The 16,939-nt window shown below is 39.2% G+C and overlaps 2 long non-coding RNA genes across 3 annotated transcripts in view; both read left to right on the top strand.

The window, feature by feature from the left end:
• Positions 1-8,947, top strand: part of LOC134161435 (uncharacterized) — a 62,553-nt gene extending 53,606 nt beyond the window's left edge. The window contains exon 2 of the long non-coding RNA XR_009963976.1: positions 8,480-8,947. This is a non-coding gene — a long non-coding RNA (uncharacterized LOC134161435). The remainder of the gene's footprint in view (positions 1-8,479) is intronic.
• Positions 8,948-12,937: 3,990 nt separating this feature from the next.
• The window catches only part of LOC134161440 (uncharacterized), an 87,101-nt gene continuing 83,099 nt past the window's right edge, over positions 12,938-16,939 (top strand). The window contains exon 1 of one of the 2 annotated variants that reach the window (XR_009963978.1): positions 12,938-13,209. This is a non-coding gene — a long non-coding RNA (uncharacterized LOC134161440). The remainder of the gene's footprint in view (positions 13,210-16,939) is intronic. The other variant, XR_009963977.1, reaches the window with a different exon arrangement.

Below are 16,939 nucleotides of genomic sequence, written 5' to 3'. Positions count from 1 at the left end.
ATGGAATTTCGGTCATCTTTTCTTCAGGGAAAACATATTTTCTAATGTCATGACATGATTATTTCTCATAGTATTTCAAATAGAAAAATGTAGGCTTTGTGACTGGACATAACCTGTACTGATAATAATGGTTTAGGAAGTCATTCTGAAATACGGAGGGATGAAGCAATAGTTGTAGTGTTCACTAGATTAGATACTGACAGTTCTTTGAAATCTGTTTTGTATGGAAAAATACTTTCAAGGTTTCCTTCCCCAGTAAAATTCTGGAAAATTTCCTTCCAGGGTTGGTTTCTGTGGAAATTAAAACTTTTCCAGTACAGCAGAAAAGTACTCAGATAAATATGACAGTGGATATGACATAACATCTAGTTGAAGACGCCCCTGCTCATTGCAGGGGGGTTGGACTAGAAGACCTTTGAATGTCCCTTTCAACACATACTATTCCATGATTCTTTGATTTTATGATTCTACAAATTCCTAAATGTATTAGATCCGAGAGAGACAGCAATATTGTGAAATGAAGCAAACCTGAACAAATAGACATCCTGAACTGCTTCCCTCAGAACTGGTAGACTGAAACCTGCTGACACTGGCAAAAAAATTAAGACAGATATCACACTATGGAACAACAGAGATCTCGGGAAACTAGCAAGAATAGAGACCATCAGTTCTCCAGACTTATACTGAGGTCTGCTGTGAGACACAGCTTTGTAAGACTTTGTAATATGAAGTCTTATCCCTTCCCTTAGTTGAAAGACTTCAATAAAAGTAATATTTTCCTTGTCATGTTAAGGTCTAGTAAGTAATGTGGGCTGTAACCAAAGCTTTCCCTGTTCTGCTGGAAATGGGACTAGTTATTCAAGTGTTCCAGGGTATTCTAGACTGTGTCACTGTTTTCTGCAACTGAAACACACTAATTCATAACCAAGCTCATTAATAATTGACCTACATCAGGGATGCCATGCTTTTCCCAAATAATATTTTATGCCTGTATTGGGGTGTTTATTGCCTGTCCAATTCCCAGTGTAAAACTGAAAGCTTAACAATGCCTTCAAGCATCTCTACAAAATTTTGGCAACTGAATTGCTAAATGGGTACATTAAATATAGAGGGGAGGGGACATATTCCCTTTAGCCTCTTTCTGGACTAATTGCACCAGGAGTTAATGAATATTCTTATACAATATTGAAGTCACAAGGTAATATGGTCCAAAAAGAGAGGCAAAGCTTCACAAAATGGGTATATGAAACCAGGAAGACTTGTTCCTTTCAGTGATTTAATTTCTTGCAAATGCATTGCAGTCTCATTTGTTGTTGCAGGCACTCTTGTGAGGACATCAGAACAAGCTCCAGATTTCCTGTGATCTTTGATAAGTAAGATGCATAGAATTTGGTCTGGTCTAGATAATTACTCAGCATGTCTGAATCATTGGCTGCTCAGCGGATATTGACAGCTATGAGACAGAAAGAGGGGCACAGTTATTTTGCCCAAACTGTTACAAGCATGAGTGAGACAGATGGTTATCTTACATAAACCTTGCACCTTAGGAGAAACTATCCCATACATTACATGGCAGTTCTAGATCCAGTTTTCTTCTTGATTGATGGCAAAGTCCATATCACAAATCTGTCATGAGACTGAGAGCACCTGAGGCTAAGGCATTTCAGAGAATTCCATTCTAAGTCACAGCACCTCTCTATATTTGTGTATCTATCTACCTGTCTATCTATCTACCTACCTTATCTCCCCAAACTATTGTTACTTTTAAACAAGCACCTGACTTCTTGTTAAAAGAATTTTTATCTAGCCTTTCTTACAAGCCTGGAAGTACAAACCAGCCTTAGACAGTGAATCAAAAGAACACAAACTGTATTTTATTCAAGTTTTATACTTTTGCAGTCAAATGTCTGATTTTGCATGGATCTAAAAAATTATTTGATTTTCTGGTGTTAGCAAAACACTAATCTTAACAAATTATTTTCCAAAGCACAGAGTCTAAATTTGATAAGCATGTTCCATTCCCTGTTCTTGTACATACATGTAAATATCATCTAAATAAGGCAATTCAGTTTTTAGCCATACCCAAAAGACACAGATATGAGGTAGCAAGTCATATTGATCTTTTGAAGGCAGGACCAGTTTCAACTTTTTATTTCCCCTGCCTTGTTGTGTGAGGACTAGGTGCTTTAAAGTGAAATGTACTTGAGAAAGGCCTTTTCCTGGTAGTTTATTTCAGTGGCTAGGATTTTAAATGATTTTTTAATGTTTCATCCAAATCAGACATGTTCTGGAAAAACACATGTATATTTATAGCACATCTTTCATCAAAATACCTAGGAAATAAAAAAAATAACAGTCAAAGATAACCAGTAATGGAAGGAAAGGTACAGAATTATTTACAGAGAGTGCCTATTTAGAGCCTATGGAGTTCAGATAAAGTCTATTTCCTTTCATACCTAGAGTACATCAAGCTGAATTTAAATGCTTTTAGTTTCTCAGAATAAAACAATTTAAATGGGGCAAAGATGAGGAGGAGACTAAAGACAAGCACATTCTTATGTTTCTACATAGAATGCTCATCATGCTATCTATCAGAAGGACTTTTTTTATGTATAAACTTTTTGTGTTACCCGTGTCTTACCTAAGTATCAATGGTCGCCTTCTGGAATAAGCTCTACTGAAAATCCAGTTTCCTCAGGCCTTTAAAACTCTGATCTTTACTGAATTTCTCTAAGGGAAGCTGAGTCCTCTTGGAAATGTGGCCTTTGAAGCAGGCATGGTGACATTTGTATACAAGTCAATCTATGGATAAGATTTCAGTTCTTGGTGTTTTTCAGAGCAGTGGCTCTCCTTTAACATTGGAAGATATGTCCTCTGCACTACAGTTCTTTTATTTTGTTATTTGATTCACACAGCTTTCAGTGGCTATTCCAAAGAATGGCTGCAAGGTCACAGGAGTCTTTGCTGATTCAGGAAAGACACGTTTCATTGCAAAAGGCTGCTTTTATTTTGGTTTTGTTTTCCAGCGTGTGCGCATGGAATGCTGTTGTGGTTGTTTCAATGTTTACAAGATATTTCCTTCAGTGATAGTTTCATTTCTGCCAAAAGAAAAGTAAAAAAAAAAATCCATTAATGAGCTGACAGTGCTTTTAATACAGATTCAAAAGGAGAGGGAATGCTTGTGTGCCAAACAAATGTTTGGAACAGTCTCAGACAGCAACATTTGTTCTGCAAGGGAATGATCCACAATAGGACACTTCAGCTGCTGAACATCTAAAAGTACTCAGATGATGTAGTGCTCAAATGATCAGCCTGTTTCCAAGATAAGTAGCACTTCTGTTATCGTGGTAAAAGGATGTGCTCTACCTAATGCAGAGGGAAAATCTCCCAGCTCAAGGTTTAAGACTTCCCACGGGAAAAGGTTGCAGAGCTTTTGGCAGAAGTGTGAATGTGGGAGTAGTACATGTCTTGGCTCATCAAGAAGGGGGATGCTCTTGACAGCATAGAGGCACATTCTTAATGTTTTTCAAACTTTCTGACACACTTTTATCTGTTATGAGACCATGACAAAAATGTTGCAAGCATTTTTGTGAAATCTTAGTCTCATTTTCTGACCAAAATCTTATGAGAAAATGACAGCAAAGATTGAAAAGTAGGATTTCTTGCTTTCACAGGCACTATGCTGTCTGAAATCATTCCCAAAAGAATGAGGATGAGCATGAGCAAGGAAATAGCAAATATACCTCACTAGAAAGCTTCTAAAACATTTTCATTTTTTATTCGTAATTGTTACTATCTTTTTCAAGAATTTTCCACCAAGCATGGAATTTTGCATTGAGCTTTGAAGATTATTCAAGAGCACAGTTGTTCTTTTCTGGTTTTCACAAGCTTGGCCTAGAGGTCCATTTGAAGACTGAACACTCGATGTTGCTGGGTGCATTGGTTTTGTTTGTGTAATCTGAGTGAAGGCTTACCTTATTTGACTTTCTCTTGCAGGAGGTCTTACTAACTTGGAATTAACTTGATATTACCTATAACTGTAGGTAGCCAATTACACTTAGAGCATGATTGTGAGGGAATTATTCTGCAAGACCTCAGAGAAGCTGCTTGTACATTTCCACCTCGGAGAAGCATCAGAATATGGCTCTGTTCACTCAGACCAAACAATGTGGATATTCTTACTGATATTAAGGTAACTTGTGTTGATTTACTCCACAGATGATCCTTTGGACTCAGATCTCAGCTAGCGTTAATTGATGTAGCTCTGAATTTAATTAAACTTTGGAAGCTCTCACTGCCTGAGAATCTGTCTGTCCTGTAGGTTGCTTTAGGAATAAGCTTATATTTGGCTTGATCTATTCACAATTGCAATTTATGCTTTAACTGAAGGTAAATGATGGCTATTTAGTGATTAATATCCTGTTATCATGCCAAGTCAACTTCAGATGTGCTGACTTAATTTATCACTAAACAGCACTTACTGTCTAATCGTAATTATAAGAAAAAGCACATCATTTGGACCTTTGAGCGATCATGTGGGCAGACCGCCCCTTAAAGTTTGCCTCTAATTTTCTATAAAGCTAGCACTTTCTTCTCTGGGGAGACCTTTGCAAGTCCTTTGCAAAAAGGCGAATCATAGGGAACTGGAGGCTGCGGTTTTGAAGGCAGTTTATGAAGCTGAAGCTGAGATGGGACACTTTCAGAAAGATCAAAGGCAGCAGCAAGATAATTTTTGTTAGACAAAAAGATCAATTGCTAATTATGACATTATCACAGTGCAGGCATGTGTGTGTGTATGTATGTGTGTGTGTAAGGATTAGTGGTGGGTAAATTGTAGACAAGCAAGGTGCAGATGGGCCAATCATGAATGTAACAAGGTTTAAGTCTCAGGGACCCGTAAGGAAAAAGGACGTAGGTGCAGTAGGTGCCATGATCACCTTCGCTTCTTTTGGAAAAGATAAGGACTTGGGCTGCTTTGAACATTCTCAGGGTCCTACTGAGTACTGCTTGCAATGGTGTGATTCACCACTGCATTGAAAGAAATTTTTCTTCCACCCAGCTTCAATAATTCTTTCAAGGGGAATGCAGCGAGGACTTCATTGTACAGCACTGTGTTTTGAGAGTGATTAAGATGAAATTTCATGTCTGCTCAGATGTACTGTGTTTCGGGGGCAAAAATATTCTGTATGTATGTTCTTTCTTCAAATAACAGAATTCCTCCAAGAAAACAAAACCTGCTTGCTTCAGCTCTGAAAGGCAGTGAAGAGGTGAGATTGCCTGCAGTTGGGTCCATGCCTGTCTATTTCCAAAGGCAGGGAAATTATAATTTTTTAGAAATTCCCTGAGGCAGCAGTAGCCAAGCCAAGTTGGCTCTAGCCAGCTCTTGTTTGTAAAATGTAATTCTGTGGTAATGAGCTGGTGACAACTTGAAGAAAAGAGTCTAAACATCCTGAAAACAATTCCAAACATGACTAAATATGAGAAGAAAACTTCTAATAACTGCCTCATGGGAATCAAGAGCAGTACATGCAAATCCAAACATCATTTATTTTCCAGACAAGAATATATATGTTATGATCCTCTTCCTTTTTTTTTTTCCTCCCTGAATATATATGTAGGTAAGTATATATCTCTATACCTGTTATTTGTCTCTCCAAATGACCTATATTTCATGCAGGAGTTAGCAGTTTTGTCATTGTTGGAAAAAAAAGAAATTGAAGTCTTAGCTAACACCTGATGTGACCACAGGAGATGTAAACGGATTAAAGCTCTGTAGTGATGATCTATCTGCCTGGAGATTTTTATGCTACAGTGTTTTGATTCAACAATTCATGAGACGCTAGGCAACAATGCATCAAAAATAGCCAACTAATACAGAAGAATTTGCATTGTTTATTTTAGTAAAACATGAAATAACCAATATATTGTATACTAAGTGGAATCAAGCTGGTTTGTTATCTCTGAAACAATCCACTGTATTCCTAAGCAACATAACATACTCTTCTTCTGATGCTTCCCCTTACCAGTTTATGGCTTGGCCACCAAAGCTGATATAAATTTCTTTCATTCCTGATATGTTAAGAGGCAAAGAATTTTATTTCAGTTTAAGGCACTATGAAGAACTGCAGCAATAATGTTGAAGGCTCCATAGTCTAAAAATGTAATTTCTTAGAATATGAATACTGGTTTTTGGACCTAAGGAACACAGCATCCTCTACGTAGCCCTGTTCCATGTCCCAGACCTCTAGACCACTTGCACTGAGTGTAATTTCTTACAAAACCATGTCTGCTTTTACCTCCTGAGCAGTGAAAACAATCTTAGAGAAACCAACGTATTGGGCTTAAAAATTTCAGACCAGTGTCAGACTTCAGAGGCAGCTTGCTAGGGAGTTACTGTTGTATGTGTGTGAGTGAAACTGCTTGCATTAGCAGTCTTAGTTCAAAGCAAGTCAGGCTGTAAGACAGCTTGCCAGGGGTTGAATCCTAAGTGTTACCTGTTAATGGATAAGCAGGGCACTAACACTCAAATCCTGTTACTCAAACGGTAATCACAAGCAAGTGTGTTTATAGTGGAAACCTGAGACTCATCTGAGGCATTTGAATAGCATGTTATTAATGATCCCATTTTAAGGAAGTTCTTGCATAAAAGAATTACTAAGAGAGCATGTGATGACTCATTAAACAGAAATTCAGACTTCATTTTGCTTTGTACAGCTTGTCTAGTGCCCATGTTTAATACTTTAGAGTTCTTCCAGAGTAATGGGAATGGGGGGAAGGCATATTTCAGAGTACACTGGCAATTTATTTTTTTACCATAAGGGATTTCTGTCTCTAACAATTATGCTAGATGAATCTGATAACCATTCAGTAACACTGAGATGGATTTTTACCACAGTAATTATTTTTGTGGTGGTTTGCTGCAGAAGATAATACAATGCAGTGGGTGGCTATTCTGTGTCTTGAACATCCACATTATCTTCTCACCAGATATAGTCTTGAAAACTTTTTATGGAGTCTGAGAGAACAGAAATATAGCTGGATGTTCTCAAAAGTAGAAAAACAAGAGCAACAAATTTTGGGAAAAACAGACTCAGTTGTAAGATCCTTTGTAGCAGAGACTGAGTTGGCCCTTATGGCTGCTGCAATATTAAAAGGAATAATAATTCCAAGCATTTAATGATCCAGGATCCCAGTCCTATCATCTTCTCTATGGTAGCCAACAGTAAACTCATTAAAAGCCTCTCTTCAACATTCTGAAATTACCACTTAACACCAAGAGTGATATCATTTTTTATACCACTGTGTTGCAAATCTATTTAACTTCCAAATACCTATGCCCACTGTCTTTGTAAGCACATGGATAAAGGGGAGCTTTATCAGGCTGTGTGAACATGTTTTGCTTTGTTTTGTTGCAGCAACAGAGCACACTCTTTGCAAGACTGATATAAGAAATTTTCACTCTTGTTGTCTGACAAGAGTATCAATGCTTCCTGCTGATGAATGTGTGTGTTCATCATAGCTGCACTCCAGAATTTGCTGATTGGGTTTACAGTTGAAAATCCAGTAACATCAGGTGTTTTTCCTCACATTGCTTCCTCTTATTCAGAGACACAAAGCTTTTCACACTCGTTGGTTAAGTAAGCCTCACAGATTCAATATTAGTGCACCTTATGAAGCAAAGTTGGAGGGAGCTGCCTGGGGATAGCCAGTGAGTCAGCAGCAGGGCTGAAAACACTCAAGGAGCCCTCGGAGGTAATAGCTCTTATCCTTTTGACCACCAAACTGCAGTAAGTGCTTGCTTAAGTGCTCGGCTGCTGTTGAACCTTGAACTTTCAAGGACATCAGGATAGCAGATAAATGCTGAGCAGACATCTATTTTTTTTTCAGCGGAGGGGAATTAGCAGCCAAAGGGTTAATGGTACTTGCTGGAAGACTGCAGCAATTGAATGCTCACTGCCTCAGCCCTGGGGCCTTTCTCTGAGGGTTTTCGGGAAAACAAGGCCAGGACTCTTCGAGGGAAGATAAAAGGTTCAAACACAGAGGTTTCTTTTGCAGCGTGGCAAAAAACAACTGTATATTCATTTACATTGTTCAGGGAACTTTTATTCAGTTGCAGTTCCAACCCTCTTGATCATACTGCTGAGTGTTCAAGGCTAACAACTGGAGAGTCAGTGGTGGCTATTGTAGCTGGGCAGTGCCCTGACGCGGCCAGACAAGAGAAGGGATCCTGCAAGCCTCTGAGGCCAGCCCTGCTTTATGCTGCTGGCAGGGAAATTTCCTTTATGAAGAAAAATCCTTTTCTTTCCTCTCCTTCGTTCTTTGAAATAAGATTTGCTCAAAGCCCCTCCCAAGAGGTATGTCTGTGTTGAAAGGGCACTGGGCAAATGTAAGCCCTTGAATATGGGAAAGCATAGGCACATGATGTTAATGGCATAACTTGCTGTGCTTTAAATTAATCACTTATGTATGTCTTTTGCAGAGCCAAGACTATGATGAACTGTCAGCCAGTATAAAGCAGAAAAAGGGCAGATTTTACAGTTGCTGTAGATGCCTGATATCAGCTTCTCTGGAAACATTCAAGGATATTTTTGGTTCAAGATTAAGAAGTCACCAGATAAATTATTAGCCAGCTGAATCCTACTTATTTTACATATATGAGCAAACTACACTATTGAAACAATATTCTGCACCTAGTGCTGTCAGTGGATATTCACACATTGTTCTTAATGTGTTGTTTCTTTCCCAGAGCAATATTAGTTTAGATGTTTTAAACATGAACCTGATTTTACATCTTCATTTGCAGCCTGTTTTGCCCAGTATTGACAAGATGTGAATCTTCTTTCCACCATGAAGCTGCAGGCCTGGATTCTCACTGTTTACCTATACTGTTGTACAAATTATGTCATTATACTGGTCTAAAAAATGTCAATAAAGGAGTTTTAATGGGTTTTGAGAGTATGCAGACTGCTTGTAATAGACTAAATGCTGCCACCGGGTTGTTTTATGCAACATTTTTTGGAATCTGGCTCAGATTACCAGAAGAGTTGTTAATTTTGAATTTGTTTAGTTTAAAAAGAAAGAAACGCAAACACAGAGGAGACAATGCCTTAAAGTAGAGAAGAGTGCCAGGCTGTTCTCATTTAAGAAAAACTTTTGTCCCTTCATATCTACCTCCAGCTGGATCTCTGTGAGAAAATTGCCAGGCACTTTAAAGACACTAAAGGGGAAACCTTTGCTAAGACTGCCCTTCACCTCAGCTCCTGAATGTCTTTTGATAATGCTCTGCAGCTTCCTAAATATGCCTATGAAAAAAAAAAAAACCAACCCAAAAACCCCTCACAAAGCAGAAGCAAAAGAATTCTCTTGAATGCTCCTGAATGACCTACTGTGCTGCACAAGGGAAGGACTAGCTGATTTTATCATGTGATGCTTTCCTTGCTCTTATCTTAGAACATTTAATGTCTCTTTTTTCCACCTACATATTGTTATGGTGATCCCTGGTTTCCTCCCCCTCCTAAGTTTTTCCCTCCCCCTCCCCAGTGGCAGTAAAGCCAAAGGGAGAAAGAACCTTTAAGAAGTGGTGTAATTATTAACTAATTTTGGTCTTGGGAAGGAGGGCAACCAAAGTATTTCCTGTTTCCTATAATTAAGGACTCAAGACTCAGTTCTGCCACACACACACACACACAGAGTTTATTTTTAATGTACTCTCCATGGAATATAATCCGCTGCTTAATTTCTATATCTTTGGCCAAATTCATAATTGGTGTAAACAGCTGTTACTCAACTGACAAGTCCTAAAATGTGGGTGAGGGAAAATGAGGTTATAAGGTTTCATCTGCTCACATCAGGAATACATTTGTCCTGTTTGTTCTTCCCCTTCACCTCCTAGTGATCTTGGGAATAACAGCAGTGGAGGCAGAGGAGTCCTGAGCTATGCTGAAGCAGAACAATTTGGCCTTGCATACTCAAAAGAACTGGTCAATCTATATATCCATGGGGCAGGTCATGGACACTTGGCTATAGATACTAAAGATGAGAGATACCATACATCCTGCTGGTAAAATTTCCCAACAGGGTTTAAGAGCTGCATAAGGAATCTAAATGCGTAAATACTGGGGTGGAAAAATGAGATGCTATAATTTGGAATGACCTGAATAATTTCATTGGAAGATTCCCATGCAAGTTGTTGAACATACTATTGGAACTCAACAAATAGCCAGATGCGTGTAGGTTTTAGTGTATTTTATGTGATATCTGTCTTCCTGTGTGTCTAAATGCCTCGTCCTCCCTAGAACAGGTTGGCTGAACCATTTTTCGAACGGTTCCTCATTTTTGATCCACACTTGAATGTGTTGATATTGAGAGCTGTCACATCAATGTACACAGAACACCAACGCCTTGTCACAGTTAGACTTCCATTAATGCAGGTTTGGTACTGGAAACAGTAAAGTGATATGGTTTTGGAAGTGGGTACTAATGACTAGCAGACAGAGGAGGACATGAGTGTGACTGTAAGCTCTCCTCTTAGCAGCTTCATTATGTTTGGTATCCCCACTTTCCATTTTCTGGGGCACTGAGGCTATAAAAAATAGCAACAAATAGTAGAAAATATCCTTCCCAGTCACCCTTCCTCAAAGAAGAGGCCTGAGTAGTGATAATAGAGAATATCTACCTCTTGCTTTTCCATTTGAGGACTTCTATATTGTATTATATTTCATTTTATTTCACACTAAAGTGTTTGTTTGCCTACTTGTGTTGCCTGCAAAGGAACATATTTCTAAGGTATACTCCCAAGAGGAGTCAGATTTGTTCAGCAGCACAAATCTGTTTGCAGTGCATAAATATTATTCCACTTTAGCAGCTCTTTTGCAATGATACTTGTGACTTTAACTGTCACCTGCCCATATTTGAGTAGCTTCTTTTTACAGTATGTTTATTCATTTTTTTGTAGCTCAAGTAATTAATTCTTTCTTACCCTCAAAACACTAGTTACTCCTCAGCAAAACTTAGGCTGCTATGCCCCATTTAAACTCACACCATTTAAACAATATTGATTTCATAAAAAGCAGGAAAAGAAGTTTGAAAGCAGCAAAACCAAAGTGGAGCTCAGTAACTGTGACTCAGCAGCACTAAATTCTGGTGCAAATTTAAACCCCATCTTTTTGGTTGCAGCACAGGTGAATGAAGTGAATGACTAGTGCCAGCCTCAGAGTTTTAAGACAGAGTGATTAGAAAACTTTGGCTACATGGCTAGCAATTTCTCCACTAGATTTTAGGTTTGGGTTTCTATTTGGAGTTGATAAGCAATGTGACAGCCAAGGACATGACCTTACTGATGTGCTGCTGTCCTGTGACACAGACATGGTCATGCGGACATTCAGGGATGCCTCCAGCAGCTGCATTACTTTAGCAGCACAACCCTCAGCAGTGCTTGAAATAGAGACATTTTCAAGGTAACAGTGCCTGACAGATTTATTACGCATCCATACCCTCAAATCAAGGGACTTGGCTATGTGGACCATTCTGAAAGTGAGGAGAAAGGACCACTTTGCTTCAGTTGTCTGCTTATTGAATGCTGGAAGATTAACTGCAGAATTAATCTTGCTATATTATAAGAGAAGAGTTTCACCCCTTCCAACCTGTGAATTCTTTCCCAAACCAAGGGTATTCACTAATAGCTTATTCTTCATAGATACTCTTTGTAGGTCATTTAGCCTGTGGGCTTGTGGTGATCACAGGTTGGAAATGATGGTTTTGGAAAACGTGCATCTAATTCCTTCCCTTATCTGCCTACCTTCTCAGGAGTCTGGCATGGGAAACCACTGGGGCCTCACTGCAGGGGTACCTTGAGGCTGCTTTTGTTAGGCAAAATTTAGTTACTCCACCAAGTGTGGTGTGCAGGGTACATGCCCTCTCTGTCATGGGAGGAGTAAGGACACAGCCAAGGGAAAAGGAATGTCAGGGAAAGCTTTAGACAGTCATGCTTTGTGGGGAAATGGAAAGGGAAGGAGCAGCAGTGCTGCATCTGGGGCATCTGCCACTTCCTCCTGCTCCCTGCTTCTTACTTTGGCGGCAGCAGCAACAGCCAGACTATTTTTGTGGGGAGAAAAAGAAGCACAGTTGTGCCCTGGCCTTTGTGTCTCCACCTACAGCTGCCTCCTTTGTGTGTAGCTATAGCTGCATACACACAGACAGAACACTGTGCAGCTAGGTATTGCTGGCTGAATCCTGTACAACCCACCACCCAGCAGACAGGATGTTTTAATCCCATGTTAAGTACTCCTTGGTTTCCTCTGTACTTACTTTCTCGAGGTGGATCTAGCTTGTACTCTGGTCTATACGGGGAATTTGTATGAGCTTTACGTGTGCAGATAAATTGGGCATCCCACTGTAAGCTTTGATATGTGTACTCATGCAAACCTGTTTTGCCCATTCTGGGGATATTTGAGCAAAGAAGCAGAACTGTATTCCCTGAGAGAAATGATACAGCTGTTCACCACTAAGGCTGGAGCTTAAAGGAACAGTGTTATATACCATTCATTTATTCCATTTATAAGATATTTTCTTCTTTTCTAGTGTTAAAAGAATAATGGTTAAAGTGTGGTCCTGCTATAAAATAACCATGGAGACTACATATGTATATTTTGTCTATGTGGTTTTTTTAAGTAAACTGTAAAATGAGATAAAAAAAAAAATTGTTGTGAATAGTTTTCTGCCATGCAGAATAATGAGTTATGACTTCCAAAATGAAATGGAGCCCTCGAGCTGCTTCGTCTTTGTCCTTGAAACTTCCGAAAAGCTTGAATCAAGGTCTACAGGAAACTTTTTCCCCCTTCCTTGCAGCTGAGCTTCTTAGAATCGCATACACATTTTTCTATTTTTACTTTCTGACCTGGGCCCATTTCCAAATGCAAAGCTGAGGAATTCCTGCACTCCTACATATGTGAGACCCAGACTGAACTCACAGAGCTGGCCAGTTTACCCCCCTTTTCCTCCCAGACAGCCTACTTTCATCACAGTGCACAACTGAAATTGGAGACCACTTGGGTTTCCTTACTTTGAAAAAGCTCAGAAAGAACCTTTGCAAGTCCTGATGAAAGGCTGCAGAGAGGAGCTGAAATTAAGTCATCAGAGTTCACAATTTGTCTTGGATAAGAGCCTAATTCAGTTTATAATGCAAAGCCTATGCTGCAGTTCCAGCACCAGGTAGGTTTGAGTTGTTCTCCCTGTGCTGTCCTAAGAGCTGTAGAGTGCTTTCGTGTATTTTCACCACTCTGTAAAACTCTGGTGCAGTGGTAAGCTCCCCTCTTTCTCTGTTATTGGTGGAAGAAAGATGTTGTCATTGTCTTTTCCCTTGAAAGGGATGACAAGCTTGATCTACAAGCTGGGCTGGCGTGGGGGAGGAAGGAGAGCAGAGCTCCCTTCCCCCAGCTGCTGTTTGTCTGACGCAGAGCTTGTACTTCAGTTGTTATCAGCTGCTTTGGTAAGATCACAATGTGCTGGAATTGCTTAGAAGGTTAAAATATGTTGACTGAATTTTCTTCAGCTACCAATGCAAAAGGCTAGCTAATAGCATCGCCAGCTGTCAAAAGCAGCCAGACCTTGCATTTCTCATGGTAATGAAACACACCAGAGTTTTTCATGGCTTATATACATCATGATACCTATGCTGTGTATGTCATGTCAGGGAACAATGGACATGGGCATGTCAGGGAACAATGGGCATGCCAGCCAATAGATCCATCAGGGCTTGCAAACAAACACACAACATTGCCTCTTTCTGTGAATTACTTGGTTTGTATTGATTTGTGATGATGTATAGAGAGAGATGAGGACTTTTAATTTTGGACCTTTTTCTCCTAGTCTGTCTCCCATAATTCTTAGCTTCTGTAACAGATACCCTGCTGTTTGCCTTGGTGACCTCTTGACTGTCTTCAAATCCTGTTTCAAGAGCTATCTTTTCTCTGTGGCCTCTGACTTCTAGAAGTCTGTATAATAAAACAATCAAATGGTACTCCCTAATCTTTCCAGTTTCCTATGGTAAGTTCTTCTTTCTAAAATGCTCTTTTCTTGTGTCTCAGCACCTGTGGATGGTTAAAAATAGACCTTACGCAGCCATAAACCCCCTTCCCTGGAAAGTTCAGCTGTGGGGCATTCATACATGGTGTAGGAGACCTCAGCTGACATACTTTTGTCAAAGATGGTTTGAAATGCTATCTCATCTGCCAGGAAAGTGCCTTGAATGCATGCTACCCTGTGACGTGTTTTGTTCTATAGTCCTGTTGACAGCACTGTACAATTTTTGGAGATGTATGTTGAACTGGGGCTACATTCAGAAATATCAGTGTCTAGGTAAGAAGGCTCTTAGGTAGAATTTAAAGGACCAAGTACTTAAGACAGCTTAATTCATATTTAAAGCCACTCCTATAAATCCATATTCATATTCAAGGCAAATATAGCCTGAAGGACCATCTTGTCTTTCTAACATCTCTTCTACCCCAGGATACCTTACAGAACAGTCAGTGGGTAAGATATTTCCTTGGGAGATGAAACATACGTGTTCAAATCCGCTTGTGCTGAGGAGGAATTTTAATCTGAGTTTTGTTCAGACTCCATAAAATCCCTATTAGCCAGCCTACTGTGAAAAAAAAGTTACTTCTGCTGCTTCCTTCAGTACTAGTGTGCATTTAGCCCTTTATTTTATTTGTGTTTATTGCATGTGCCTGTAAATGAAGTGTTTCAGAAATGTCAGAACAGTTCACTTAGACTTTCCACTTTCTTTTTCTTTGGTTGAAAGTATTGGGCAAAACATAACCTTTGCTATCAAGTCATTTTGTCCCTGGAACAACTTATTAAGAATACATGCCCGGTTTTACCAAGAAACTGTAGTCATAAACAAGGAAAAAAACCACAGCAACATCTACAGCAGCAAAATCCTGCCAGTGGTCAATGATGAAATTTAACCTCATCTCAGCAAAATGCTCTTCTTGCTCTGAGGAAGGCTACCCTGGCTTTGTCACAGAAAGGCTCTCAATAGTTCAGTTAGAGATAATGGTTTAAATCCTGCTGGTGCTGGAATCCGCCTTTGTTTGCCTGAGGTAAAGACATTGATTTTGGCCTTTGTTTACTTTAAAAGGTCTTACATACAGAAAAAAATTTCATTGGTCCTTATTGTGATCAACATAGATCAAAGTGTTCTTTACCCAAATTACCCCTTCTTATCAGGTGAAGTATAACTCACGAGAGTTTCCTTGGGGCTACAATTCTATGGAAGCCAGGTCTTACTCTTTTAAAGTGATGTATGCATGTATCGGAATATTAAACTGCTTTGGACCAAAATCCTTCATGTAAATATGAAACATTATTTTTGCATTTAAACTGCCTAATGAGATGATCCTGGAATTAATACAGAGCTGCAGATAGATGTTCTGCGGTACATTCAAAGCCTGGGCAAACAGGAGAACAAGTGCTTTCTGCAGTACTCTTGGACAGCATTGTCTGAAGTTCACAGACATTCACAGTGAAGAACTGAATCATAAACTCTTGTGTGAGATTCCAAGCAGGGAAGAGAAACTGTATCTGCTGTTCTTTAGAGATTCAATTAGATATTCTTTTTGGGAGACCAAGATTTCTAGGCCTCTTATAAATAGAAGGCCGCATCTCAGCTTGATTACTTCAAAACAGCTTCCTGCAACCTCCCACTAGGAAGATGAGCAATTAGTATAATCACAGCAATAACTCAAAGATACTTAATGCTGATACTTGCGTAACAACTTTTCTTTTCCTGGTTCTTTGCTGAGTTGTAGGCAAAGAACAGCTTAATGTTCTGATTGCTGAAAACACACTGTCTGACAGGTCTTCTTTTCTTGCTGTAGTTAAAATTTGACGCCATGAAATAGTCCAACAAAATTGCAGGGTGCTGTGGCTTAGGTGGAGGCCTTTTAATATGAAGTACCGTCATGCAGATAGAAGTGTTGTGAACAAAATGGAAAGCAAAGATCCTCATTGTGAGTCAATCTGCTAGTAATAAAAGTGCCACCGGAGAACATTCCACCTCATTTTCCATCAGGAACATTCCAGTAACCCAAGGTCAGGAAATAGAAACATGTTTTTGAAAAACATGAAAAAAGGAATGAATTAGCCCCCTCTTTTGGCTAATTGGGAAACAGTAGGAATTGGTCAAATTTCAGATCCTGAAAGTACTCTTCCTCTCACCTATGTGTTTGTTATGCTGTCAGATATAATTTTATGCACATAGATGCTGGGCCTCCATTGTAAGTATGTGCCATATCTAAACATAGGTCTCCCGGTTAAACAAAGATTTTGGGGTTTAGTATCTAAGCTTCATGTCTACAAACACTCTCTGCATCTAGTAGTTCTACAGCTGATACCATTTACTAGCACAGGAACCTCAGAAATGTGTGCAAGATCCTCCCAGCACAGAAACACGGGAGTAAATTAACTGTGGGAAGAATCTCCTGGAGACTTGTGGGTTTGGAGGGACATTCTGTCACTACATAGTAAGGCACTATTTCATATAGCATTTTTTTAAAGCTTTTGAGGACAAATATCTGTTTTTGAAAACCCGAGGATTTTTACATTAAACCCACCACTTCCTGCTTCTACAAAATGACATGGGCTGGTGACAAAATTTAGCTATGATAGAAGCTATTAATGCTTATGTCTCATTTCTAGAAGTACCTCCAATTTTCTATAAGTAATAAAACCAGTATGGTAGGGCTATTATTCTGCCTCTCTAGTGAAACTAGTTTGAAAAACCTAGCAGAAAATTTTGGAGAAAAATAGACTTCTAATTAAATTCTTCCAAAATTTTAAAAAGATAAAATCCTGAAAGTGTTTAAAAGTTTTCCTCTTCAGAAAGAGAAAAGAATCCCCGTATTAACAAGAACATTAAATTGTCTTTAAATGTGTATGA

The sequence above is a fragment of the Pezoporus occidentalis genome, unplaced genomic scaffold, assembly GCF_034315485.1.
Source record: "Pezoporus occidentalis ecotype Australia unplaced genomic scaffold, CSIRO_AGI_Poc_V1 ctg174, whole genome shotgun sequence".
Classification (NCBI taxonomy): Eukaryota; Metazoa; Chordata; class Aves; order Psittaciformes; family Psittacidae; genus Pezoporus; species Pezoporus occidentalis.
The sequence above is the reverse complement of the archived record's forward strand: the minus strand, read 5'-3'. Positions and strand labels throughout refer to the sequence as shown.